Genomic DNA, 26277 nt, shown 5'->3' on the forward strand with positions numbered 1-26277 from the left:
CAATTACATTATTTATTCCATTTTTTCCATTTCTTCCATTTTTGGCCAAATGACATATTGCCTATGTAGAAAAAAACTCCCAGTGCAGAACACCAATATTAAAATTACATTTCAAAAACATTTTTAAATGCAGGGCTGAAGTTACGGAGCAGTAAGGCAAGTCTTTAGAGGTCCCAAAGAACAGCATTGGAGTGGTATTTATGCTGAGGGCATCGTCTTCATCCTGGTGGCCTGGGCATGTAGTCTAGGAGTCAAATCAGTCAGGTTAAAGCCCACTGCACAAAACATAAAGAGAGAATAACTGGGGACATGGAAACCCATTCTGCAGAGACAGATGCTAGCACTGCTTGCCAATTATAACCTCAAATCAGGAAGAAAAGGAAGGAAAGAGGAGGCTGGGTGCGGTGGCTCACACCTGTAATCCCAGAACTTTGGGAGGCTGAGGTGGTCAGATCACCTGAGGTCAGGAGTTCGAGACCAGCCTGATCAACATGGAGAAACCCCGTCTCTACTAAAGAATACAAAATTAGCTGGGCGTGATGGTGCATGCCTGTAATCCCAGCTATTTGGGAGGCTGAGAGAGGAGAATCTCTTGAACCCGGGAGGCGGAGGTTGTGGTGAGCTGAGATCATGCCATTGCACTCTAGCCTGGGCAACAAGAGCAAAACTCCATTTCAAAAGGAAAAAAAAAAAAAGGAAAGAGGAAAAGAAAAAGGTAAGAAAAGAAGGAATGAAGGGAGGGAGGGATGGAGGGAGGGAGAGCCAAAGAATACAATCATTTGTGACACTTGTTCAAGATGGTAAGGCAGACTTTATTCAAGGGGAGCCATGGTCATAGGGATAGGGAGCATTGTAACAGGGTCTTCCAGTTGCAAGAGATATTTGGCTCAACTCGTACTCCAACAAGAATAAGTGGAGATTTTTAACCAAGGAGCAGAGTGGGGATCAGTGAACAGAAAATTACTCAGGGGAAACATCAAGGACAAGAGTCTCTGCCTAGACTGATCTAACAGGATAATTGCTGAAGGCAGGCCAGGGGGATCAGATATGGAGGGGGCTCAGATAGCAAAGGTAGGGGATTTTCTAGAGCTAAGCTGACTTAGCAAGATCCTTGCTCACACTGGATTGTACGTGGACAGGGAAGGAAGCCCAAGGTTGGGCCTAGTCAGAAAGTGCTCAGGAGCCTGACTAAAGTTTTGGTCAAAAGAGTGAGTCTTTGTCAGAAGGAAGGAAGGTAAGAGAGAAAGAGAGGAAAGGAGGAAGGTAAGGATTTAGGGAAAGAATGAGAGAGAGAAAAAGAAGAAAAGAAGACAGGGAGAGGAAAGAGAAGGGAAGGAGGAAGAGTCACTTCAAAGAATTCCTTCCATAAACTGATCCTTACGTTGGCTTGCAACAAAATTCACATCATCTGTGTTCCCAAATTGAAGCCCCAAGCTGAAAATTTAGTGTTAAATCTCCAGGTTGATAGTATACCAACGTGTTTAGCAGAAGTAAGTGCAGTCAGTCCTCCACATCCATAGGTTCCACACCGGTGGATTCAACCAACTGCACATGGAAATTATTTAGAAAAAAGAATAGATGGTAGTGTCTGTAATGAATATGTGCAGACTTTTTTCTTGTCACTGTTGCTTAAGCAATACGGTATAATAATTATTTACATTGCATTTACATTGTATTAGGCATTATAAGTAATCTAGGGAGATGATTTAAAGTATACAGGGGGATATATGTGTAGGTTATATGCAAATATTACATCATTTTATGTCAGGGACTTGAGTATCTCTGTGAATTTTGGTATCTGTAGGATATCCTGGAACCAATCCCCCATGAATATTGAGGGACAACTGTGTGTGTGTGTGTATATATATATATGCATACACATATATATACACATATATATGTGTTTAATATGTTTAAAGAAATAATAGAAGAAATTAAAAATGACATAGAGAAATAAGAGGCCATTAAAATAGTCCAGTAGATTTGAAATACTGAAATAGAAAATGTAAAATTAATATTTGAAGTTAGAAACTCATTGGATGTATTGAACAGCAGATTAGACATATATATATATATATATATATATATATGTATACACACACGCACACACATATATATATGCCCTGGGAGAATATACTTTAAATCCAAACATCGAGGATTTCCCACAAAAAATTTTCCAAAAGGATGAATTGAAAGTTATGACCTCAGGCCATCAAGGAATCAAGCTACCATAACTACGACTCAACAGGAGTGAAAAACAGCAGAATGAAACCCATGATGCCCACTGATAATGAACTTAACAAATACAGGATGTTTCATAAGTGTGTTTAATATGTTTAAAGAAATAATAGAAGGAATTGAAAATGACATAGAGAAATAAGTGGCTATTAAAATGGTCAAGCAGATTTGAAATACCAAAATAGAAAATGTAAAATTAATATTTGAAGTTAGAAATTCACTGGATGTATTGAACAGCAGATTAGCCACAACCAAAGAGATGATTACCCAAACATAGCCAGAAAGGTGATAAGATGAAAACTGGGAAAGAGAGATTGGAAGGCTTGGGCACAGAATGAGAAACCACAAAATATATCTAATCAGTTTTTCAGAGTGAGCTAACAGAATGAAGGAGAAATGTTTTTGAAGAGAGAAATTCGATGAGAAATTTTTGCAACTTATGAAAGATAATTCTCAGATTCACTGAGTCCAAGGAAATTTAACAAGATTTTTAAAAAAATACCTATATCTCTAGACAATACATTAAAACAAACAAGCCAAAGAGACGCACTGAAAAGAGAAAATCCAAAAGTAGTTAAAAGTAAAAGATATTCACCTCAAAGAATCAATGATTAACAGCTGCCTTCTCAAAAGCAAGAGTGGAAGTCAAAAGATTGTGATATATTGTCTTCAAAATACTAAGAAAAACTCAGTACAACTGTCTTTCAAGGACAAGAATAAAATACATTTGCAGACAAAGACAGATTTTGCTAGCAACAGACTTCACTAAAGAACCTCTGAAGAGGCCGGGCGCGGTGGCTCAAGCCTGTAATCCCAGCACTTTGGGAGGCCGAGACGGGTGGATCACGAGGTCAGGAGTTCGAGACCATCCTGGCTAACACGGTGAAACCCCGTCTCTACTAAAAATACAAAAAACTAGCCAGGCGAGGTGGCGGGCGCCTGTAGTCCCAGCTACTCAGGAGGCTGAGGCAGGAGAATGGCGTAAACCCGGGAGGCGGAGCTTGCAGTGAACTGAGATCCGGCCACTGCACTCCAGCCTGGGCGACAGAGCGAGACTTCGTCTCAAAAAAAAAAAAGAACCTCTGAAGAAAAAGGGAAATGATCCCAAAGAAATATCTCAGATGCAAAATGGAATGATGAGTGAAGAAAACTATAACACCCGGCTCCATCTAAGGAATCACTGATGGCATGAAATAATAATATCAACAGTGACCACTTTTTGCAAGTTTAAAAATTAGGCAGAGCCAAAATACTGAATAAAAATAGCATTGCAGTTGGGTGAGAGGTAATCAGGGTTGAAGCATTCTAAGACCCTAATGTTTAAAGGGAAGGTAAAAGTTTAAGTTGAGACTTATTAAATTAAATGTAAACATTAAAGTTTCTAAAATAACTATTAAATACCTAGACATAGAATGTATAATTTCTTTTTTTTTGTTTGTTTTTTTTCTTTTTTTGAGACAGAGTCTCACTCTGTCACCCAGGCCGGAGCGCAGTAGCGTGATCTGGACTCACTGCAAGCTTTGCTTCCCGGGTTCACGCCGTTCTCCTGCCTCAGCCTCCTGAGTAGCCAGGACTACAAGCGCCCGTCACCGTGCCCGGCTAATTTTTTGTATTTTTAGTAGAGACGGGGTTTCACCGTTTTAGCCAGGATGCTCTCGATCTCCTGACATTGTGATCCACACACCTTGGCATCCAAAAGTGCTAGGATTACAGGTGTGAGCCACCGAGCCCAGCCAGAATGTGTAATTTCCAAATTAGCAAAGGGGAAAAAATGGAACACAAATGAGGGAGACTTTAAATCAATCCATTTACATAAGTCAAAAAAGACAAAACTAAACAATATACATTTTGACATACTTCTATGATGACATTAGTTCTTTTTAAGCAAAGGAATGATTAACATAAAGTTTAAACTGGTATATACCTCTCCCAGAAGCCAAGAAACACTGGGAAATAGCATGGTTTAGATAAGGATTTCTTAACCTATGGCTCATTGAAGGCCCTGAAGTCAAAGGTAAGCTCTTGTTCATGTGGTTACCTAAGTGTCATAGACATCCTTGCCTGTGGAACTAAGTTTCCCTTTAATGTCCAATCAGGAATAATCTGAGTCTCCAGCAGGGTTGGGTGACCATAGTCCAGTCTTTATCCAGCTTCTGATAAATGGAATCTGGGAATTTCTAGGCAAGCCCACATGCGTCAAAGTTTGTTCTGATTGTAGCTTGCTACCCCAGTCAGACTTCTGGCTCTACAATGCAGTTCCTCCCTTTTGCAGGTAATTTCTTACCATTTTATATGAGAAATTCTACACATATAGCATAATTACAATATAAAACATTGGTTAAGGCCACAAACTTAGAGATCTAACAGACCTGAGTTTGAATCTTGTGTCAAGCACTTATTAGGTGTGAGCAAGTTGTTTAACATAGCTTCAGTTTCTTCATATGTAAAGTAAGGATTATAATATACACCTAGAAGACTATAGTGAGAATTACATTTAGTAAACATGTGCCTGGGACATCCGATGTACTCTCTGAATGGTAGCTCTTGCAGAATTACTAATTTTTGCAACAGAGACTTCTAAAAAGATGCAGAAACCTTAATTCCATAGGACCATTTCTCATATCAACATTCAAGAATGCCAAAGACATTCAAATAAGGCAGATTAAGTTACATTAGTAAAGGCAACTTTACAAAGAGTTACACTAAATAATTCTGGTGATCGAATTTGATACATACGGTGATTTAGTTTGAAACAAGCTAGAACCTGAAATCGTACTGGGGTGAATGGTTAATATTTTACTTAAACCGTCATCAATATCAGTTACCTTTATTACACTTTTCTCATGAATTAAGTCAACTCAAAACTGAGCTTTCTGGTGAATTCGTAGAATACAAACATTATTTGTGGTAAACTGAGACTAGATGCACAGGTTCCAGATGTGTACATGGCAAACTTTACTCCTTATTTGGAAATCATAAAGTATGCTTCGCTTGCTAAATACATGAGAATTTGTTCCGATCTTGTAAGGAGGGGGAAAACAAGGGTAGTGAAATTCATCTCCCAGAGAGCACTTCTCCTTTTGCTTCCTAGAATATCACCAAGAAGGGCATGTAAATCTTCTTTAAAACAGGATGAGAGAGTTTTTGCCTCATAATCAGAACTTCTGCATTCAGTTTTACAAAGCTCACTCACAAACAATTAATAGTGTTTGGGTCAAAATTGAGAAGCTAAAATAGTTTTGAAATAACAAATCCAAAACAACAAGCAAATGTATTAAAGGATTTGTTCAAATCAACCTTTCGTAATCTGTTCTTCTCTTTAGGCTGCGCTTAACTGCTGCAGCACCGAGAAATAATGCTGTCACAGTGGCATGCAGCCTACTCCAACTGCTTGTCCAAAGTCTTATTTATTTAGTGGTCATTTACTTCGCAGTTATTATGCATTAAATTATACTAACTTAAGTATAGCATATTATATTTTTATATTTATATTTTTCTAACATAGTTTTTCCTCACAAACAGACTTGTCCTTCATACTACACTTGGTGAGACAGTCCAGGTCAGTGTTCTAGGACAGACGCCCCCAGCCCCCAGGCCATGGACCAGTGCTAGTCCATGGCTTGTTAGAAATCAGGCTGCACAGCAGGAGATGAGTGGCAGCGAACATTACCACTGAGTTCCACCTCCTGTTAGATCAGCGGGTAGCATTCAGTTCCCACAGGATCACGAACCCTATTGTGAACTGCTCATGTGAGGGATCTAGGTTGCATGCTCCTTAGGAAAATCTCGAGCCTGATGATCTGAGGTGGAACAGTTTCATTCTGAAGCCATCCCCTGCCCTCATCTATGGAAAAACTGTCTTCCACAAAACTTGTCCCAGGTGCCAAAAAGGTTGGGGACTGCTGTTCTAAGACATATCTTAAGCATCTTAAGGAGGGGAATATAAAGATGCACAAAGGATTCTAGTTCCTCACCAGTTGGTGAACTAAAGCTCAATGCCGTCATTCCTCCCCAAACTGAGCCCAGAAATGTCATGGTGAAAAGAAAGTGGATGATGGATCAGGACATAAAGACTCTGAGAAACCCCAGACAAGATGAAAAAAAAAGCGTGTATGCCAGGGTTGGAGCAAAAGAGACCACAGGTGCAGCAGGCGGGGACGAGCTGTGGAGAGCTTTCTGGTGGTGGCCATTTCTCTACCGCGTGTGCCCTGCTGGATCATCACCAGCCAGGGTCTATAGCACTTGTCAGAAGTTGTGGCATCACATCAGGACAACCCTGAAACCAGGTCACTGAGAACAGTAATAGCAGGCAAGGCAGACTGACTGCTTCCTGATCATTCTTCCCCCAGTCCCACCCAGGCCATCCCTTGGGACCAGGAGATGACAGCCCAGGAGGTAGCTTTGGGGAAGGCCTGTGCAAGGTGAGATTCAGAAAGGTCCCCTGAGCAACAGGATAAGGAGTGTTGGGGGCATAATAAACGAACCTCACCTCACATCAGAACCCTCCAAGCAGAGAAAGTACACACACACTCACTCTTAAAGCATACTTGGAAAAGCAAAAGCTAGGACGTAAGCCTCTACCCCTTCTCCCAGGCACACACAACAGCCAACAGCAATGTGTTAGCTTCTTGGGCAAATAACAGGATGTTTGATGAGCCATGTGCAATTCTCTTGAACTTATCAGTTGTTTTACATAGCTTGACTCTAGATTGATTGGTGAATAAAATGGGTAGGGAAAAATAAAAACCCCAATAGGTAATTGAAACACACCCCTACTACAAAACACAGATTAACAAGAGAAAAACAAACAGACATTTATTAACATGTATATTTCATATATACATGGAAGACACCCAGAGAATGGGTAACTCTCAAAGAGGTGTTTGGAATTTCTGCTTCTACGGTGAAGAAGTGAAGGAAACATCATCCCCAAATATAACAAATTGGTATATTTTGAGCTAAAAAACATTGGAAAAATTACAGTTTCAGAAAAAGTCTAGTCTCCCAGTCTTTTCCTGCATGTAGCAAGCCAAAAAGATTCTTTTGGGAGGGCTGCCTTCTCCTTACCTGGGTAAAAGAATATTCCTTCTCACTGGAGACTGAGATTTGGTGCTGCAACAGGCCTAGGTAAATAAACTTCTGGAAGTAACCCTTATCTTCCACTAGTTTTACATACTCCAAATATCTCCTAGTGACTCCCCTAGAATTTACTGTCCCTAGCCAGATCCCCTTTCTCCTGTCATTTCTTCACAAATTTATTGTTGTTTATCTAAAAAGCATAAAAGCATCTTACTTTGGCCGCTTATTGAGACTTCCCTCTCTTGTGAACATCACCATGTGAATGTAAAATTAATAAAATTCGCATGCTTTTCTCTCTCTTTTTTTTTTTTTTTTTTTTTTTGAGACGGAGTCTCGCTCTGTCGCCCAGGCTGCAGTGCAGTGGCCGGATCTCAGCTCACTGCAAGCTCCGCCTCCCGGGTTTACGCCATTCTCTCGCCTCAGCCTCCCGAGTAGCTGGGACTACAGGTGCCCGCCATCTCGCCCGGCTAATTTTTTGTATTTTTTTAGTAGAGACGGGGTTTCACCATGTTAGCCAGGATGGTCTCGATCTCCTGACCTCGTGATCCGCCCGTCTCGGCCTCCCAAAGTGCTGGGATTACAGGCTTGAGCCACCGCGCCCGGCCGCTTTTCTCTTTTTATTCTTCCTGTCTCAATCTGTTTGGGGGCAGGGAATGTATGTCAAGACTTTTGTATTGAGTGATACATTTTGTAGAACAGAACAACACAACCGAAGCAGTCCCACCAAGGGCTCAGACACTTCAGGAATGAAGGTCTGAAAACAATCAAGGGCCGGGCGTGGTGGCTCATGCCTGTAATCCTAGCACTTTAGGAGGCCGAGGTAGGTGGATCACTTGAGGTCAGGAGTTCGAGACCAGCTTGGCCAACATGGCAAAATGTCATTTCTACTAAAAATACAAAAATTAGTAGGCATGGTGGTGCGCACCTGTAATCCCAGTTACTCGGGAGGCTGAGGCAAGAGAATCGCTTGAACCCACGAGGTAGAGGTTGCCATAAGCCAAGATTGTGCCAATGCCCTCCAGCCTGGGTGACGGAGCAAGACTTTGTCTCAAAAAAAAAAAAAGAAAAAGAAAAAGAAAAAGAAAAAAAAACAAGAAAAACAATCAAGTAAAAAAAGCATTCAATCATATAAAGAATCACAAGTAGCTAAGGTGCTGGCTAAAGGTAAAGGGAACATGAATGGGTAGGAGGTGAAAGAAAGCATAAATATCAATTAGCTTTGAGATAATTTGCAACAAGAAGTACCAGACTACCCCACAGGTATTGTTGTATGGCTGGGGAGGAGATTACTTGTCATCTTTGTGCATCAGTTACCTGGCCTATAGGATGTAAGCTGAGAATCATCATGTCTACTGTGTGAGGTTATTTTCAGGATTATAATCAATATATAAATATTTGGCACTTAGTAAGTGTTCAGGACATGATGATCATCCTGTAGATAAGAAGTAGAATGCAGTGTAGAGGGCTAAGCGCAGAGACTTTGGGGTTAGAGTAGAGATTGGAATCTCATAAGTTTACAGACCTGGTGCATGTTGTTTAAGTTCTCAAAGTCTTAAATTTTCACTTCTTCAAAATTGACTTAGATATACTTATTTAATGGTGTTCTAAGTAACATACAATAGGTAGAATATAGCACTTGATAGTACTCAAAAACAGTAACCATTATTTTTTAATGAGGCAGAGTCCAAGTTTCTCAAATCAAATAGGGAAACACACATAGGCAGATGTGTTCAATATAATGCCACAAGTGGGGAGAAATCGATAGGTAACCAGGGTGCAGTGGGAATAGCAAGACTGAAGATAGTGGGGAGCGTCTAGCCCAACCTGATGATGCTGTTAACAGGACTGTATCCAGAAAGGTAAAAATAAATGTGCTTATGGACCCAGACATAATCAAGGAGAGAGCTGGGACTGGGATCCAGAACTTCCAACCCTTGTATCAATTCATTTTTTGTAACAAAATGTTATATTTGTATGAAATATAAAATAAATACAGATTATTTATTTTTCCTACTCAGAATTCTTTTTTTTTTTTTTTTTTTTTTTTTTTTGAGACGGAGTCTTGCTCTGCCACCCAGGCTGGAGTGCAGTGGCGGGATCTCAGCTCACTGCAAGCTCCGCCTCCCGGGTTTACGCCATTCTCCTGCCTCAGCCTCCCGAGTAGCTGGGACTACAGGCGCCCGCCTCGTCGCCCGACTAGTTTTTTGTATTTTTAAGTAGAGACAGGGTTTCACCGTATTAGCCAGGATGGTCTCGATCTCCTCACCTCGTGATCCGCCCGTCTCAGCCTCCCAAAGTGCTGGGATTACAGGCTTGAGCCACCACGCCCGGCCTCCTACTCAGAATTCTTATACAGAAGATAAGACATAACCATCATATAATTATACCTTTCAGGGAATAATAGCTAAAATATACGATTTTCTTGTTTGGAACCTCCTATCTCTCATTCAAACCCATCTTTTAAACACAATACCCACTTAGTAAGACCTTTAATAGTTACATGAGCTACAGTGGAAGAAAAAGACACTAATTAACTCATTAAACAAAGATTTCAGTGTCTTTTATATACCAAGTACTATTCTAGGTGCTAAGCATACAGAAATTAATAAAAACACACAAAATTATAGGGAGAGACAGTAATAAATAAATAAGTAAAATATATAGTACTGTCTCTGCTTTTATGGTATTTATGGTAAAATGGGCCAGTATAGTGATAGTACATATTTCTCTATTTCCAAATCTTACTGCTTAAATCATAATTGCTTAAATATATATTTTAAAGTTAGAGTTTGTCACAACTGTGTTTTCTTTAGATCCACCCTCTGAGAGAGGCAACTGTGAAGGGACTCTTTAGTATACATCAGGGAAATAATAAAGCTGGAGCTATGGTTGAACAAAGAGAGAGGATTTTCTAATTAGTTAAACTGCATATATATTAGCTTTAACAGGGAAACTGTAAAGCCTTTCATAGGCGGATACAATTGGCTCTTTCACTTCCCTGTGGAAGGAATAATAAAGAAATTCCAATTTTCAAATTTCAAAGGGAACGAGATCCTCCGGGAATTACCTTAGAACTAAGACTTGAGGAAGGCTTAGAAAAAGTGGCAAGAATTTTAATATTCAAGAATCTGAAAGTGGCAAGCAAAATATTAGGAATATTGGGTAGAATACTCATGAATTGGGTAGAATCCTCAAAGCCCTGAATCTGTGCATAACATGGGAGATTTTGGGGCAAGAAGTATTGAGATTTAGAGTAAAGCTAAACAAATATTTTTCTTTTCTTTTTTTTTTTTTTTTTTGATGCTCAATATGTTTAATTAGCAGAAACAAGCAAATAAAAACAATAATATACAATTATACACCCACTTATATGCCTAAAATTTTAAAAAGTAGCAAATCAAGTGTTGGTTACAATGTGGAAGAATTGGAACTCTCATATGTTGCTTGTAGGAATGTAAAATAGTTCAGCCTCTTTGGAAAATGATTTTTGCAGTTTCTATATAATAAAAATTACTTGTATAACCTACCAATTGCATTTCAAGTCATTTATCAAAAGACAGGAAAGTATATATTCAAAATATTTACTCATTCATTCTTATTTACAAAAAGACTTGTATACAGATTTTCACACCATTTTGTTAAGATATCATCAAATTCAAAGTAACCCAAATATATGTCAACAAAAAATAGATATCTTAATAAAATTATAGTCAGTTCACACAATGGAGGGTTACTCAGCAATAAAAAGAACTTATTGATACATGCTATAATATGGAAAAAATCTTAAAAAATTGACACAATAGTACATATTTTGTGATTTCATGACACTAATCTATAATGATAATAATCATAATATCAGAAGTTTCCTAGAACTTAAAGTATAATAAAAAAAAGAAAAAATAAAAATAATATAGTGAAAGAATAAACTTACATTTTTGACTTAGTATTTGTATTATCCTGAAATATCAAATTCCTTATGGAATGACATTTTTTTTAATTTATCAAATTACGTTTTTTCTGTGTGCTGTTGTTATTGTTTCTTAATTCATTTTATTAAAGTGTAGTTTATATATAATAACATATATTTAAAATATACAGTTTGATAGGTTTTGACAAATATAAATATCCCTATAACTATCATTTGAATCACATATAACATTACCTTCACGCCAAAATATTCTCTCACACTCCTTTGCAGTCTATTCCTCTTGCTGCCTCCAGGTATAGGAAACAAATATTTTTCTAAGGAAGAAATGAAGAATGAATGAAGCACCAGTATCTGTGAAATAGGGATGAGAATGTTAATTATATTTAAATTTTTGTATTTCTTTGATTCTTGTTCTAATTATATTTTTTGATCACAATCCCTGTGCTTAAAGCTTTATGATTTCCTTAGAAGCACACGACAAAAAAAAAAAAAAAAAAAAAGCAAAGCTGTCATCTGAATCTTAGCTCTACTATGGCCAGTGGTGACTCCTCATCTGGACCATGAACCAAGGCAAAGTTGATTCTGGTACGCCCTCATTTCAACACACAAGTATTCCCAGACAGAGCTGGTACATTCAATTCTGCTTTAATCTTTTTTTTTTTTTTTTTTTTTTCTGTTTTGCTCCCTTGTGGGATCCAACGAGCTGGTAAATTCTAGCAAACACAGAGCAATAGCAATTGTCACAGCCAGTTAGGATAATCTACAAGCAAAAAGAACTTCCAGGAAGCCAACCTAATTCTCTGTATAAACCCTCATATATTTGACTAATGTACCACAGACACTGTACAAATAAGCACAATCACGCATTGCCATCTCTGGCTAGATACAGAGCTCTTTCATTACCAGTTAGCAAAGAAAACTAAAAGCTAATATAACGCAATGTGTGTCCCATATCCTGATCAGCTATTTCTAATAGGCAGTACAGGAGTACTAAGAGAAAGACTAGGTTAATGAACATTCTTTTCTGGTTTTGATAAATCATAACCAGAAAAGTGACTCATGTCCTAGAGATAATGAGTCAATAGTGAAGACTTTTTCAGTGGCAGTTAGAACATTTATTTGGAGCATCTTTCCAAAATCTAAAGTTCATATCTTCTGGAATGTCAAAGTTAATGGAATTTGAATAAGAACCTTTGTTGCCTCTCTTTCTTGATAACTATGGCTGATGTTTTTGAAAAGTTATCCCTAAATATATCCTTGTATAAAATAATAGAGAATAAAGCCATTATCTAGCTTTTGATAAAGAAACATCCAGTATAAGAATTAAAGGGTTCACTTTAGAGACAAAGTGAAGGAAATAAGTCATGTTGCATATTCTAGTCTCTATAAATAGAACAGGCTGTCAATCTGAAGCATTTCTTGTTCTATTTGAAACAAAAAGTACAGTTGAACAATAATTCAGAAACATGCTAGTTTTTCTCAATACCCAGAAATTTCCATTTTAAACCATACTTTAGGTTATTCAAAAATGTTGTGCTGGCCAGGGTAGTGGCTCACATCTGTAGTCCCAGCATTTTGGGAGGCCAAGGCAAGTGGATCACCTGAGGTCAGGAGTTAGAGACTGGCCTGGTCAACATGGTGAAACCCCACCTCTACTCAAAATACGAAAATTAGCCAGGTGTTGGGGAACATGGCTGTAATCCCAGCTACTCGGGAGGCTGAAGCAGGAGAATGGCTTGAACCTGGGAGGCAGACGTAGCAGTGAGCGAAGATCGCGCCCTCGCACTCCAGCCTGGGCGATACAGCAAGACTCTGTCTCAATTAAAAAAAAAAAAAAAAAAAAAAAAAAAGTTGTGCTCCAGCTGGGCTCGGTGGCTCATCCCTGTAAACCCAACATTTTGGGAGGCCAAGGTGAGGGGATCATTTGAGGCTAGGGGTTCAAGACCAGCCTGGGCAACAAAGTGAGATCCACTCTTTACCCAAAAAAAATTTTTTTAATTGTTAGCCAGGCATGGTGACACATGCCTGTAGAAGCAGTTACTCAAGAGGCTGAGGCAGGGGGATTGCTAGCCAGGCATGGTCATGCATGCCTGTAGTTACTCAAGAGGCTAAAGCAGGAGGACTGCTTGAGCCCAGAAACTTGAGCCTTCAGCAAGCTATGATTGCACCACTGCACTCCAGCCTGGGCAACAGAAGGCAACTCTGTCTCAAAAAAGAAAAAAAAAAGTGCTCCTTGGAATGACAGAGAAAATTTCTTGTAAGGTCAGCATAAAATAAAGCACATAGTGTAACTTCCCCTCAACCAAACCACAAACAGTTATAGCATAAACAACCATGTCTTTAGAAAGCAACAACTAAAAATGTTACATTCAAAGTTAGGACTATGGAAAAAGGGACTTTTTTTTAATGCAGCTTGAGGTATTTTCTGGTATGGAATATCTCTTCCTGTAAGTTACCAAAATATGAAATGCCACTGATTTATGTGCAAGCTGCTAACTGCATTACAGGGGTTAGCCCATTCATTCTTCCCAAAATCCTATGGAAAAGTTATTATTATTATCCACCTTTTACAGGTGAGGAAAATAAGGCATAGAGAATCAGTTTCATGGCTGATAAATGAATAAGCCAAAATTCAAAACCGTATCTGTCTGATTCCAGAATTAAAGCTCTATTTTTTTTTTTTTTTTTTTTTAGCAAATTATCTTTCCCTATAGCTATGGATATTTTGGAAAGAAGAGGCTTGAAGCCTTCGCTCTTTTCTCTATATATTCTTTCATTTATTTTAACTATTGCTTTTAAAAACACTTCCCCAAAATGAGTATGTTAGAATTAGAACATTGCCTACCTGTAAGACTTTACAACTGGTGCTGTTTGACACATCCTACACTACTCCTCCATGTATGCATCATGTATCCTTAATTTCTTCCTCTCTTCTTTTTTTTTTTTCCTTTTGAGGTCTCACGCTGTCACCCAGGCTAGAGTACAGTGGCACGATCTCAGCTCACTGCTGCAGCCTCTGCCTCCTGAGCTCAAGTGATCCTCTCACCTCAGCCTCCCAAATAACTGGAACTACAGGCCCATGCCCAGCTATTTTTTGTAGAGATGGGGTTTCACCATGTTGCCCAGGCTGGTCTCGAACTCCTGAACTCAAGTGATATGCCTGCCTCAGCCTCCTAAAGTGCTGTGATTACAGGCGTGAGCCATATATCCTTAACTTCTGAGAATTTCTATTTTGGATACCATGCTCTCAATTCATAACAGGTAGTATGTAAGTTTAGGCAGGCATTTAATTTATTTTGTCCGCAGATTTTTAATCCTAGAAATAAGTACATTTAAATGCTCTCTGGTCTACCCTGTACCATTCCATGAGTCTATAAGTATGCCTAAACGCCATTATATTATCGATTATGCCCCAAACAGCTCCTTCCCAATGTCCCTGTTTATCAATGGATATTTAAGCAGACTCCTGATGGAAACGAGGAAATTAATTACACACATATCTAGGTAAAAGCAATTCAAGAACAGGAAACAGAATGTGAGGTTGGAGCCTGACTGGTATGTTCAAGAAATCTACAAAAGGCCTTACAACTGGAGCAGAGAAAGCAAAAGAAAAAATGGCATAAGACGAGGTGTGAGCAGGACTAGCTGTGCAGATGTGCAGTCACAGAAGGCCATGGGCGTAGAAGGGCACTGCATTTTGTTTAATGCTCTGTCATCAGCACCTTGAAATGTTTCATAATATTTTCAATAAGAAGCTCCTCATTTCCTCTGGTACTGGGAAATGCAAATTATGTAGCCAGTCTTGGGTTAGAGCAGTAGCAAGAAGTCAATTGCTGTAGAATCTTTTAGCCATTAACTACTGTAAGGACTTTAACTCTGTATAAGATAAGAAACCATTGAAGGATTCTGAACAGCAAAATGACAAGCTCAGACTGTTTTTTCTTTTAAATTACTCTGGCTCCTGCCATTAGAATGGATCTAAGAGGACAAGAACAAAAACAGAGAGTTGCAGCAAGAATCCATTAGTAGATAATGATGCTTTGACCCACAATGGTGCAGTAGAATCGGAAAGAAATGGTCAGATTCCAGGCAAATTTTGGAGGTGAAGCCAGATGCTGATGGAGATAATATGGGGTATAAAAGAAAGAGGAACATCAAAGGTGATCTCAAGGTTTTGCGCCTGAGCATTTGGAAGAAGAGAAGAAGACTGAAAGAAGCAGGCTTGGGGTTATGGAGATCTAGAGTTTGGTGGTGGATATGTTAAATTTGAGATGTTTATTAGACACCCAAGGGGAAGTGTTGAGTAGCTAGGTAGATATGCAAGTCTGGGGTCTGAGAAAAAGGTTTGGGCTAGAGATGTAAATATCTGGAGGTGGGGAAGATGAGGAGGAACCACCAAAGGAGAATGAGAAGGAGCAGCCAGTGAAACAAAGGAATCAAGAGGAAGTATAACAGTACCCTAAGATTCAGAGGGGAAAGAAGAAGGGAACTTCTTGTGCGTCAGTTAGCCTATGTCAATATGCTGGTAGGTCAAGTAAAATGCTGCTGGGGAAGTGCCTGACCATTGGATTTAGCAAGACAGGGACTTGTAAAATGTTGTTTCACTGTACTATTGGGATCCTTCTCCTTATTGTTTAAATGTGAAACTTCAAGCACGTCAACTCCTTATTTACCCTCATGTCAATATTCAGCTATTAATTCTGATAATCCTTTTATCATTTCCACCCTCTTTATACTTTTTTTTTTAATTTTATCATGGCCAGCCTTTACCAATATTACAACATAGTTCAGGCCCCTGTTATTTCAGGACTGGATTCCTGAGTACCGCCCCAAGGTGTCTCCTAGTTTATGATCACCAGCAACCCATCTTGCTTAGTCATCTGGGAACAAAACTTTCCTTGGGAATTTCCCAGGTTCTTTGGCTCTTAAAAGAAACATAGTAATGAAGGCCTTCCTCTCCCACTTCCCCACCCCAGTGCACAAACATACCCTCCTGATATACAGCACCCTCCTAATACTTGTCAACCCCGAAGGTCTGCCTTAACTTCAAGGAATCCACAGTTAGAACTGCCACTCACAGGAATTCCAAGAGGCCCCTTCTAATCATCAAAATTTAAGGGACTGATCCAGTCTCTGTTAATCTATAAGAAAGTGTGAGAGACTGAAACATATCAACACTGATTAAGTTGGGCAAAGGACAGATGCTTTCCAATAAAATATAAGCTCATACACCTATTAGAAAAAAGTAAAACTTTTAAAAACCTGATAATATTTTACTGCAAGGGCACAGAGCAAGTGGAACTCTCATTTACTGCTGGCAGGAATTCAAAATGGTTCAGCCGCTTTGGACAATAGTTTGGCAGTTTCTTATAAAGTAAAACAAATTCTTGGCGCATGACCCAGCAGTCCCACTCTAGGTATCTGGCCCAAATAAACTATAATGTGTGTCCACACACAGAAGAGTCTAAAACTGAATGTTTACAGCAGCTTTATTCATAATCACCAACCCAAATGACCACCAACTGGTGAACAGATCAATCTTTTAAAAATGTTGTACATCCATAAAATGGAAGCCTGCTCCAGAATAAAAAAGAACTAAGTGTTGATGCATGCAACAACACGGATGCATCTCAAAAGCAGTATCCCAAGGGAAGGGGACGGAGACAAAAGGCTAAGTCTTGAATGATTCCATTTCTATGGCATTCAGGAAAAGGCTAACCTGTACAGATGGAAAATAGATCAGCGTTTACTAGGGGCTGGTGGTGGGAGGAGGTAGGTGACTGCAAAGGGACCTAAGGGAACTTCTTGTGAAATAACTTGATTGTGGTTGTAGTTAGATGACTGCATAGGTTGTCAATGTCATAAAATGTATGTTGAAAGTGATGCTTTTTACTGCATGCAAATATAAATAATACCTCAATAAATCTGATTTTAGAAAGAAGTGGCTGGGCGCGGTGGCTCACGCCTGTAATCCCAGCACTTTTGGAGGCCGAGGTGGGTGGATCACAAGATCAGGAGATCGAGATCATCCTGGCTAACATGGTGAAACCCTGTCTCTACTAAAAATACAAAAAAAATTAGCCGGGCATGGTGGCGGGCACCTGCAGTCCCAACTACTTGGGAGGCTGAGGCAGGAGAATGGCATGAACCCGGGAGGTGGAGCTTGCAGTGAGCTGAGATTGCGCCACTGCACTCCAGCCTGGGCGACTGAGCAAGACTCCATCTCAAAAAAAAAAAAGAAAAAAGAAAAGAAGAAGAAAGAAGTAAGTTAGAATCATGAAAGCAAACAAGGGCAAGTACTTTGGTTTACTCACTGCTTTCTCCCTAGTACCTACAACACTAACTGGCACATGATAATTATTTACAGTAAGGAAGGAAGACAGAAAATAGAGAAAGAAAAAAGAAAAAGTGAAGGAAGGAAGTGGGGAGGTAAAAAGGGAAGCAAACAAAATATTTATGTATTAAAATGTCAACCACTGCATTACTTGTTTGGCAACAATTTGGAAACCGTCTAAATATTCACCCTAAAGGGAATAGGTAAGTACATGATGGTTTATTTATAAAATGACAATATTCAGCCTTTTAAAATGTTTGTGAAGTCTTTGATGAAAAATAAAATGCTGAGTTAAAAGCATGTGGCTCATGTCTGTAATCCCAACTACTCAGGAGGCTGAGGCAGGAGGATCATTTGAGCGCAGGAGTTCAAGACCAGCCTGTACAAAGTAGGGAGACTTCATCTCTAAAAAGATTTCTAAAAATTAGCTGGGCCTGGGGGTACGTGTCTGTAGTCCCAGGTACTTGGGAGGTTGAGGCAGAGGATTGGTTGAGCACAGGAGTTCGAGGCTGCAGCGAGCCATGATTGTGCCACTGTACTCCAGTCTGGGTGACAGAGGCAGATCTGTCACTAAAAATAATAACAATAACAATAATTTTTTTAATGCTAAAATATAATATTAAGCCAAAATAAGACAGAATTCAAAGTTAAATACACAGCACACTTAGCTATGTAAATTTTTTAAACATTTCATATAAAAAGTATTCGAAAGAAATAGCCAAAAATTATAATATTAGGTCTCTATAGGTGATGAGATTATGCTTACTGGTTTTCAGGTTTTTCTCACACTTCCCTGTATGTTCTAGACTTTCCACATGAGAATAAATTGAAAACAGTATTAAAAAATACTTTTAAAAAAAATCAATGTTCAGCAAAAGAATCTAAACACCAGATTACATAAAGTAAGATTCCAGATTCCACTTATATAAGGTACAAAAACAGGAAAAACCAAGCTCTGCTATTAGAAGTGAGGACAAGAGTTCCCTGTAGGCTAAAGAGAAAAGAAAAGCAGGGAGTATAAGGAGGACTGGGGGCTGCTGGTTACTTAGATATACTCAGTTTTTGAAAATGAATAATTATATTCACGTATGTGTACTTTTCTGTATGTATATTACAATTCACTCAAAGTGATTTTAAGAAAAAGTATTATAGTTCTCGTCCCAGAAAGAGGCAGAAGTGGATATTTTAAAGATCCTCGAAGTTTCCTAAAATTATGCCCACAACTAACATTGCCCAATTAATTAATCTATTTTCTTGCTTGAGGACTTAATTCATTCCAACAGAGCAAGAAACCAAGTTTCTTTTTAAAAGTTCAGGACTTAACATACTAAGCAGTCCTCCAGATTCGCACAGATCATACTAAATACCCATAAAAGCATTGAAAGGTTGGCAACGAAATGCCTACTAAACAAGTGTACACATTGAAGAATTAGGCTATAGAGAGTGTGCCACTGCACTCCAGCCTGGGCCAAAAAAAAAAAAAAAAAAAAAAAAGCTATAAATATGACTCATCTACATGTTTCTACTGGTGAAAAAAACTCAAAAAACTCACTGCCACTTCCTTCCTGTCAAGGAAGTAAGGACACCTTTTATAGCCCGTTCTTGCAGGTGGATGGATGGCTGGAGGAGAAAGAGGACCGTCAAGCAGAAAAGGAAAGGAAGAGTGATGAACCTCGGTGGGGTTTGTCCAGTTGAAGCCACATCTGAATATAAGTAAGAAAGGATTCCTAAAAAAATACATGCGTACCAGCTACTTACACAGAGGTAGTCAATTGAGGACATGATATAGAAAGCAAACTGCCATGTTAAGAAATAAAAAGTAATTTTTAACCAATAGGTATTTTTAACAAAAAGTTGTTAAAATGAGTAAGAGATGTGGCAAATGGAAAATGTAATAGGAAGAATGTGCATTCAAAGAGAGAAGGGAAAATAAATACTTGTGTGTGCTTTCTTCCCTTCCTCCACTTCCTTGTTTTTACCATCAAGAAGCACTGATCCCCCTCCTGAAAAGTCCCCAAGATATAAATCCTCGCTTCCTCAATCTTGAAGCAATGACTCATCTTTTTAGCACAGCTCTCCCCTTTCCTCTTCCCACGATTCAAAGTACCTTCAACTGAAAGCAGACCAGATTATTTGGCAACTTTAGAAGACAAGCTTTCTTTCAGGAGTCAGAGCCAAAAGGATTTCCCTGAGGAAAATACTACCAGGAAATGTGCACCAGTAGAAGGAGACTCAGTGACCCGGCTGAGTCCTGACTGCAGGACAGACCAACTCAGTCACCTGGCTTGGGACTGTGGGAAGATCAGTTAGTTGGTCTGCCCCTCTGTGACCACATCTACAAAATGATAATAAACAACACTGGTGTGCTGCCTACTGCTTACAGTTGTGGGAATCCAATAATGCAATGGCTGTTTAAAAGCACTCCCTACATTGTACAGCACACAATGATGAGTTCCTGTTACTATTGTTACATCAGAAGTCAGCATTGAGAGGTAGCCCATAGGCTCAGGTCAGCTGCAGTGTGAAAGATTAACAGAAAAATTAGATACAGTTCCTAGACCAGGGCCCCCCAGCTGGACACCTCTGATTTAAAACCAGGCTGTCTCCAAACCTTTTGCCGGGCACGGTGGCTCACGCCTGTAATCCCAGCACTTTGGGAGGCTGAGGCAGGCAGATGGCTTGATCTCAGGGTTTGAGACCAGCCTAGGCAGCATGATGAAACCCCAGCTCTACAAAAATTTGAAAAATTAGCTGGGTGTGGTGGCGCATGCCTGTCGTTCCAGCTACTAGGGAAGCAGTGTGGAAGATTGCTTGAAGTCAGGAAGTGGAGGTTGAAGTGACCTGAGATTGCACCACTGCACGCCAGTCTGAGCAAGAGTGAGATCACAAAAAATAAAATAAAATAAAATAAAATAAAATAAAACAAAACCAGGCTGTGACAAGTGTCACTCTCTACATGTAGCAGAAACTGATTCATGGGTAAAAATCAGAAGCTGTACAGTGGCTTCTTTAACCATGGACATGGCAACAGAAAAACAATAAAACAATCACTCCGTAGCCCATAGTGCTCTAGTTCCTGCTTCCTTTCCCAAGGCCCAACCTTTGGAGTCCCTGATATAAATTGAAATGCAAATGAATTAAAAACAATATCAAAAATACTTTCTAAAAGCATGGATGCTTAGCAAAAGAATCTAGACACAAAAAAGTGCATACAGTAAGATTTCGCTTATTTCTGCCCCCACAGCCTTCCAACAAATTTCAATTTTGGACTAAAACAATTTATAATTTCAAAGCCTCATAGTGGTGCAAAGGAGGGCCAGACAGAGGATCCGGAACCTAACACTTCCCGCTGCAGTCACTCTCAGTGTGAGGCACTGCAATGACCTGCCTACTGAGGAAGACTAGGCCAAAAAGAACAGACAATGGAGCTGAGCTGAGAATGAATGAGGATCAGACGGCAGGCTGTTGCAGTGACCAAGCAGAAGAGCCCAAAGCCAACACAGTGACCACAGGTATGAGGACAAAATGACAAACATGAAGGACATCATGTGCTAGTCCAGCAGATTTTAATGCAAGTCACATATACCATTTTACACCTTCTATTAGCCACATTAAATAAGTATAAAAGGTATAAAGAGGTAGGTGAAAATAATTTTGGTCATATATTTTATTTAACTCAATATATTCAAATTATGATCATTCAATGTATAATTGATATTTTTAAAACATTAATGAAATGTTTTACTTTCATCTTTTGTACTAAGTCTTCCAGATCCAGTATGTATTTAACATTTACAGTTCAACATCATGAAGGCTAGCCATATCTCAAGTGCTCAGAAGACACATGTAACTAGTGGTCATCATTGTGGACAAGGAAAGCCTAGACTCTTAAAACACCTTTAAAAGTTTTAGTCTATCTCATTTCATAACCTATAAACTGGACCAGATTTACTGATTTTTAAATCAAAATCTTTGACTCTTGAAAATGGTTTGTATGTCCAGTCCATTTCAGTTCCAAAATCTTCCACTTAGAGAAGAGTCCGCTCACATGGATTTGAACCTAAAAGCAATGTTTACCGTGAGTGTTCTGGCTGAAAAAAAAACACAAAATTCCTAACTCATCTTCACTGCTGAGACATTAACACACTTCTAACCACAGAGCTGAAAAAGCAAATCTTTTGAAGTTCTAATGAAGCAATGATTAGAACTTAACGCTTTCTAAAAAAGAAGCCCATTGCTACAACTTTTAAACCTCTAAGTTCTAGTTCAAAACCTCTCAATTTTATTTTTGACAGGGAAAATGAGATCAATTTCTACTATGTTCCCTTTTCCTAAAGGAAACATAAAAATAACTGAAATTTAATACAATCATCATCGCAATAACCATTTAATAATAAAGCTACTCAGTAGCTGATAATTTTAAGACAACGATGAAAGATAAAGAATCTGTTTCTCGGCCGGGCGCGGTGGCTCAAGCCTGTAATCCCAGCACTTTGGGAGGCCGAGACGGGTGGATCGCGAGGTCAGGAGATCGAGACCAACCTAGCTAACACGGCGAAACCCCGTCTCTACTAAAAAATACAAAAAACTAGCCGGGCGAGTTGGCGGGCGCCTGTAGTCCCAGCTACTTGGGAGGCTGAGGCAGGAGAATGGCGTAAACCCGGGAGGCGGAGCTTGCAGTGAGCTGAGATCCAGCCACTGCACTCCAGCCTGGGCAACAGAGCGAGACTCCGTCTCAAAACAAAAAACAAAAAAAAAAAAGAATCTGTTTCTCATGAGGTTGGGCATAGCTGACGATGGCTTCAGGAATGGGGAGGTTTTCTCTTTGCCCTCACTGAGTCAGAAACAGAGCTCGTGTCCTGTTAGGAAAGTTCAGGGCTCAATTCACCTCCCTAACTTCTCTTCTATATCAGATGCCCTATCATCCTAAGGCACCAAGCCTGGAGTATATATGAAAACTGTACTGGACACCATTTGTTTTCTTCCTAAAGCAGATTCCAACTAATGTGCCTTTTGCTGAAAGTTTTGCCACTCAGAGGCAGTTGGGAGCAAGTTCAACCATGTGGTTAGGTAGTCAGACCCTCTCTTGCACTACCAGGCCTGTCTCTTGGAACTTGGTACTATAAGAGTCCTTACCTCCTTCTCAGAGACAGGTGCCCCCTCAGAAACAAGTGCCCTAAAACTGCAATACGACAGAAGAAATTCTACCAGCAGGCAGCCTTGAGACTCGAACTGCAACATCAGCTGCTCTCTGGTGTCTGCCTGGTGGCCCACCCTACAGCTTTTGGACTTACCAGCCTCCATAATCATGTAGGCCAGTTCCTTAAAATAAATCTTTCTCACTGCGGATACACATCCTGTGGCTCTGTTTCTCTGGAGAATCCCGACTTATACCATCATGCACAATGCTTCAAAAGTTTAGTTGGTGATTTAATGGACTATGCTGCTAGTGATTTCTGACCAAGCCTAGGAGAGTTTGAAGATTCCTCTTGAACATAGGAGTGTCTCTTAAAACGTGCATCCCAGCCCTCCCCAACTGCATAGCAGTCATGGGGTTTGGGTGGAGCAGACCTCACCCCTCACTCCAGCTGGGACCACACTGGTAATCCCGACCTAAGCCATTACTGCCCCTAATTCCCTGCCCAAGGAAACTGGTCAGAGGTAGTCCATGTGAAATTTGTAGCAAATGTCCTGTCTCCGTCTGCGTGAGGAGGAGCATCTGGGCTCTGTGGCTTCTGCAGCTTACCTTGTGACCATGAGGGAAGTTAGCCTTAAGATGAGGAAGGGACAAAACAAAGCACAGAAAGGTGGAGCCATGCGAATCAGGCCTAAAGCCATTCCTGCTTCTAATATGTTTACCCATTTGAACCAGTCTTACACCTGACCCAATGGCAGTCTCATCTATGGTTTCAAGACCCGTTCCCGCTGGATGGTGGCTCAGAATATAGACACGATGTCCTACGTGTGGTCTCTCCTTTGCCCCACTCTAGCATTGCTGTGTTTGTAGAGCCCCAGCCTCTCTGGAATTTCCATGGTAAGGGTCCCTGATCCTTAGAACTTTAGCCTGCTCGGCTTTATTAGCACTCGCATTTCTCACCAGAACTGGAGCACTGCCCAGCAAAGCAGCCACCTGGCAGGGGTTCTGAAACCCTGCCTTATCTTTATCTCTCTCTCTCTCTCTCTCTCTCCCTCCCTCCATATATATATGACCACAGCCCCTGACTTCTTCTGAACAACTGTATCAAACAAGAGAGCAGAATCCCTCCACTCACCACCACCCCCAGCCCATGCCATGGCACTACCACCCACCTGACAGTATGTCAGATGAGGACCCTGGGATAGAGATGCTGCTTGATCAGAGATTGTTTTCCCACCTTCTGGAAAATTTCCTACCTGCCTCAAAGGCCAACTTTAGAGCCCAGTTCTCCCCAGCCCCACCTCTAGTATTTCGACTTTCCCAGCTAAAGATCCAGCACATTCCGTTAACCCATCTTTTTAGTCTGCAAATTGTAAGAGCATGAGGAGCCATGTGTGGCTGTCTCCCTTGAAAATGGGGTGAAAGTGGCCTAAGTGGAGGAGGATGAATACAATGTGGATGTGGTGATCTCGGCCACTAGCCCCCCTCCACCACCACCACCAGAATGCAGCTGCACCAACCCCCTTCCAACTGAAGTCTTGCCATGTGTGTTTAAAGAAATGTAGGCACTTGTCCATACCCAAGATATAAGGGGGGTCTGGGAAATATAGTGTTTGTTTGTTTGTTTGCTTGTTTTAATTCTCCCTTGAGCAAGCAAAACTTAAGGAATCATCACAATGAGTGAAAGTGTCAAAATGCATTGAAAGGTTTTAGACCACAAATGGGACGTGTTATCTACACTTGTCCTTACTAAATGCACAGACACTTGGGATGGGAATAAAAGCACAACTGATGGAAAGCCAAGCTCCAGCTCACACTTTACCGGAATCACTGGCCCTCACTAATGCCTGGTGCTGCTGCCCAGAATGGGTCACCCTGCCACACTTCACTCACACAGTGGCTTTCTTCCAAAGGCCAACTGTCCTCTCTGTCATCCTTCACTTCTGTGTTTATGTCCCTGAGTCTCAATTGCAGGCAGGACTCAAGGTCATCTCAAGAGATTGCCAGTCCAGTTTAAATCAGGAGATGTGACTCAGCACCTGTGTAGGGCTCCTGTCCATTTCATGGCAGTTAGGAAGTCCCCCAATATTTTGTTACCATTATCTGATTTGCTCGTCCTATGCACTCTGAGGAGCTCTAGCGGGTGATTCTGCTGAACACCAGCTGTCTGAGTCTCAGCTTTAGCCCCATGAAATAACCAAAGTTAAAGTCAGGAATGTCAAAGTGGAGTGGGCTTGTGTGTGAAGTGTGCTGGGATTCAGGGCCAGATGAAAGAGAATGAAGATGTGAGCAGACAATGCTGAGCAAAGAGAAATACTAGCCATGATTTATCCAGCACATTCTCTGTCGCAGGCACTGAACAACTCATATGCCTTCACTGAACCCTCACATCTACTCTATTGAGGTGAGTATTACTGTGAATCCCAATTTACAGACGAGGAAAGTGCGGCAAACAGAGATATAATAACTTACCCAATGTTCTAAAGCTATTAAATGATGGGGCTGGGATTTGAACCCAGTGAGTCTGGTTTCCCATACTTTTTTTTTTCTTTTTAGAGATAGGGTCTCACTTTGTTGCCCAGGCTGGAGTGCAGTGGTGCTGTCATGGCTCACTGTAACCAGGAACTCCTGGCCTCAAAAAATCACCCCACCTCAACCTCCACAGTAGCTAGGACTGCAGGTGCATGCCACCATACCTGGCTATTTTTTATTTTTTGTAGAGACATAGTCTCTCTATGTTGCTCAGGCTGGTCTTAAACTCCTAGCCTGAAGTAAGCCTCCTGCCTTGGCCTCCCAAAGTGCTGGGAGCCACTGCACCCAGCCAGGCTTCTCATACTCTTAATTAACCCCTGCATTCCCTGACAAACGGACTAGACATGTGCATTATCAGGAAAAGATATCCTTTCTCTTGGATGCTGCTGGGAACACACTAAAAAATTTTGCTTCCCTGAACTCCACATTTTTGTCATGTTTCCATCCTAACCCTTTTTGGTGTAGTTTTCTAAAACATACGCTTATGTCCTCAGATAGGTCCCAGTTAAATTGTTCCTCCCTGCTTTGGCCTAAGGAATAGTGTTGCCCTCATTCTATGTTGATCTTAATAAGTAAGCTCTTACAGTCTTCTATCAGACTGCTGATACACTTAACCACAAATGACTAAGGAATAGGATGGAGGTACAATAACTATGGCTGGCCAGTGCAGGAGCTATTAAAAGGCAAAGCCAGGAGAAGCACAAGCTGACCATGCTTAGATTTGTCACATGCAATTACTGGAATCGAAAGCTGTAAACACGCTTTTCAAAAATACAGTCATTGCTTATTAGTCGATAGGAAAATACACACTTTCTAAAAATGTCTGTTTTATTTTCTCTACCACTATTTGGTGGTTTCTAGGAGCCCAAAGTGAGAGTAGAAAGTGGTTTCAAGATTCAGTTCAAAGGTCTCCTCCTACTCTAAAAAATTTTCTAACCACTCCCCACCACTTTGAGTAGAACTCTCTGCTCCCTGTGGCATTCTTGCCAGAGCTGGTCCCAACTTCCATTACAAGTCAAAGAAATAAAA

The 26277-nt window shown here is 40.3% G+C and overlaps 1 long non-coding RNA gene across 1 annotated transcript in view; it reads right to left on the reverse strand.

The window, feature by feature from the left end:
* LOC115897001 overlaps positions 1 to 20209 on the reverse strand; it is a 40236-nt gene extending 20027 nt beyond the window's left edge. The window contains exons 1-2 of the long non-coding RNA XR_004056963.1: positions 20191 to 20209; positions 11480 to 11559 (exon numbers count right to left, since the gene is read on the reverse strand). This is a non-coding gene — a long non-coding RNA (uncharacterized LOC115897001). The remainder of the gene's footprint in view (positions 1 to 11479; positions 11560 to 20190) is intronic.
* Between the last annotated feature and the right edge of the window lie 6068 nt (positions 20210 to 26277).

This window comes from Rhinopithecus roxellana, chromosome 4, assembly GCF_007565055.1.
Source record: "Rhinopithecus roxellana isolate Shanxi Qingling chromosome 4, ASM756505v1, whole genome shotgun sequence".
Taxonomy (NCBI): Eukaryota; Metazoa; Chordata; class Mammalia; order Primates; family Cercopithecidae; genus Rhinopithecus; species Rhinopithecus roxellana.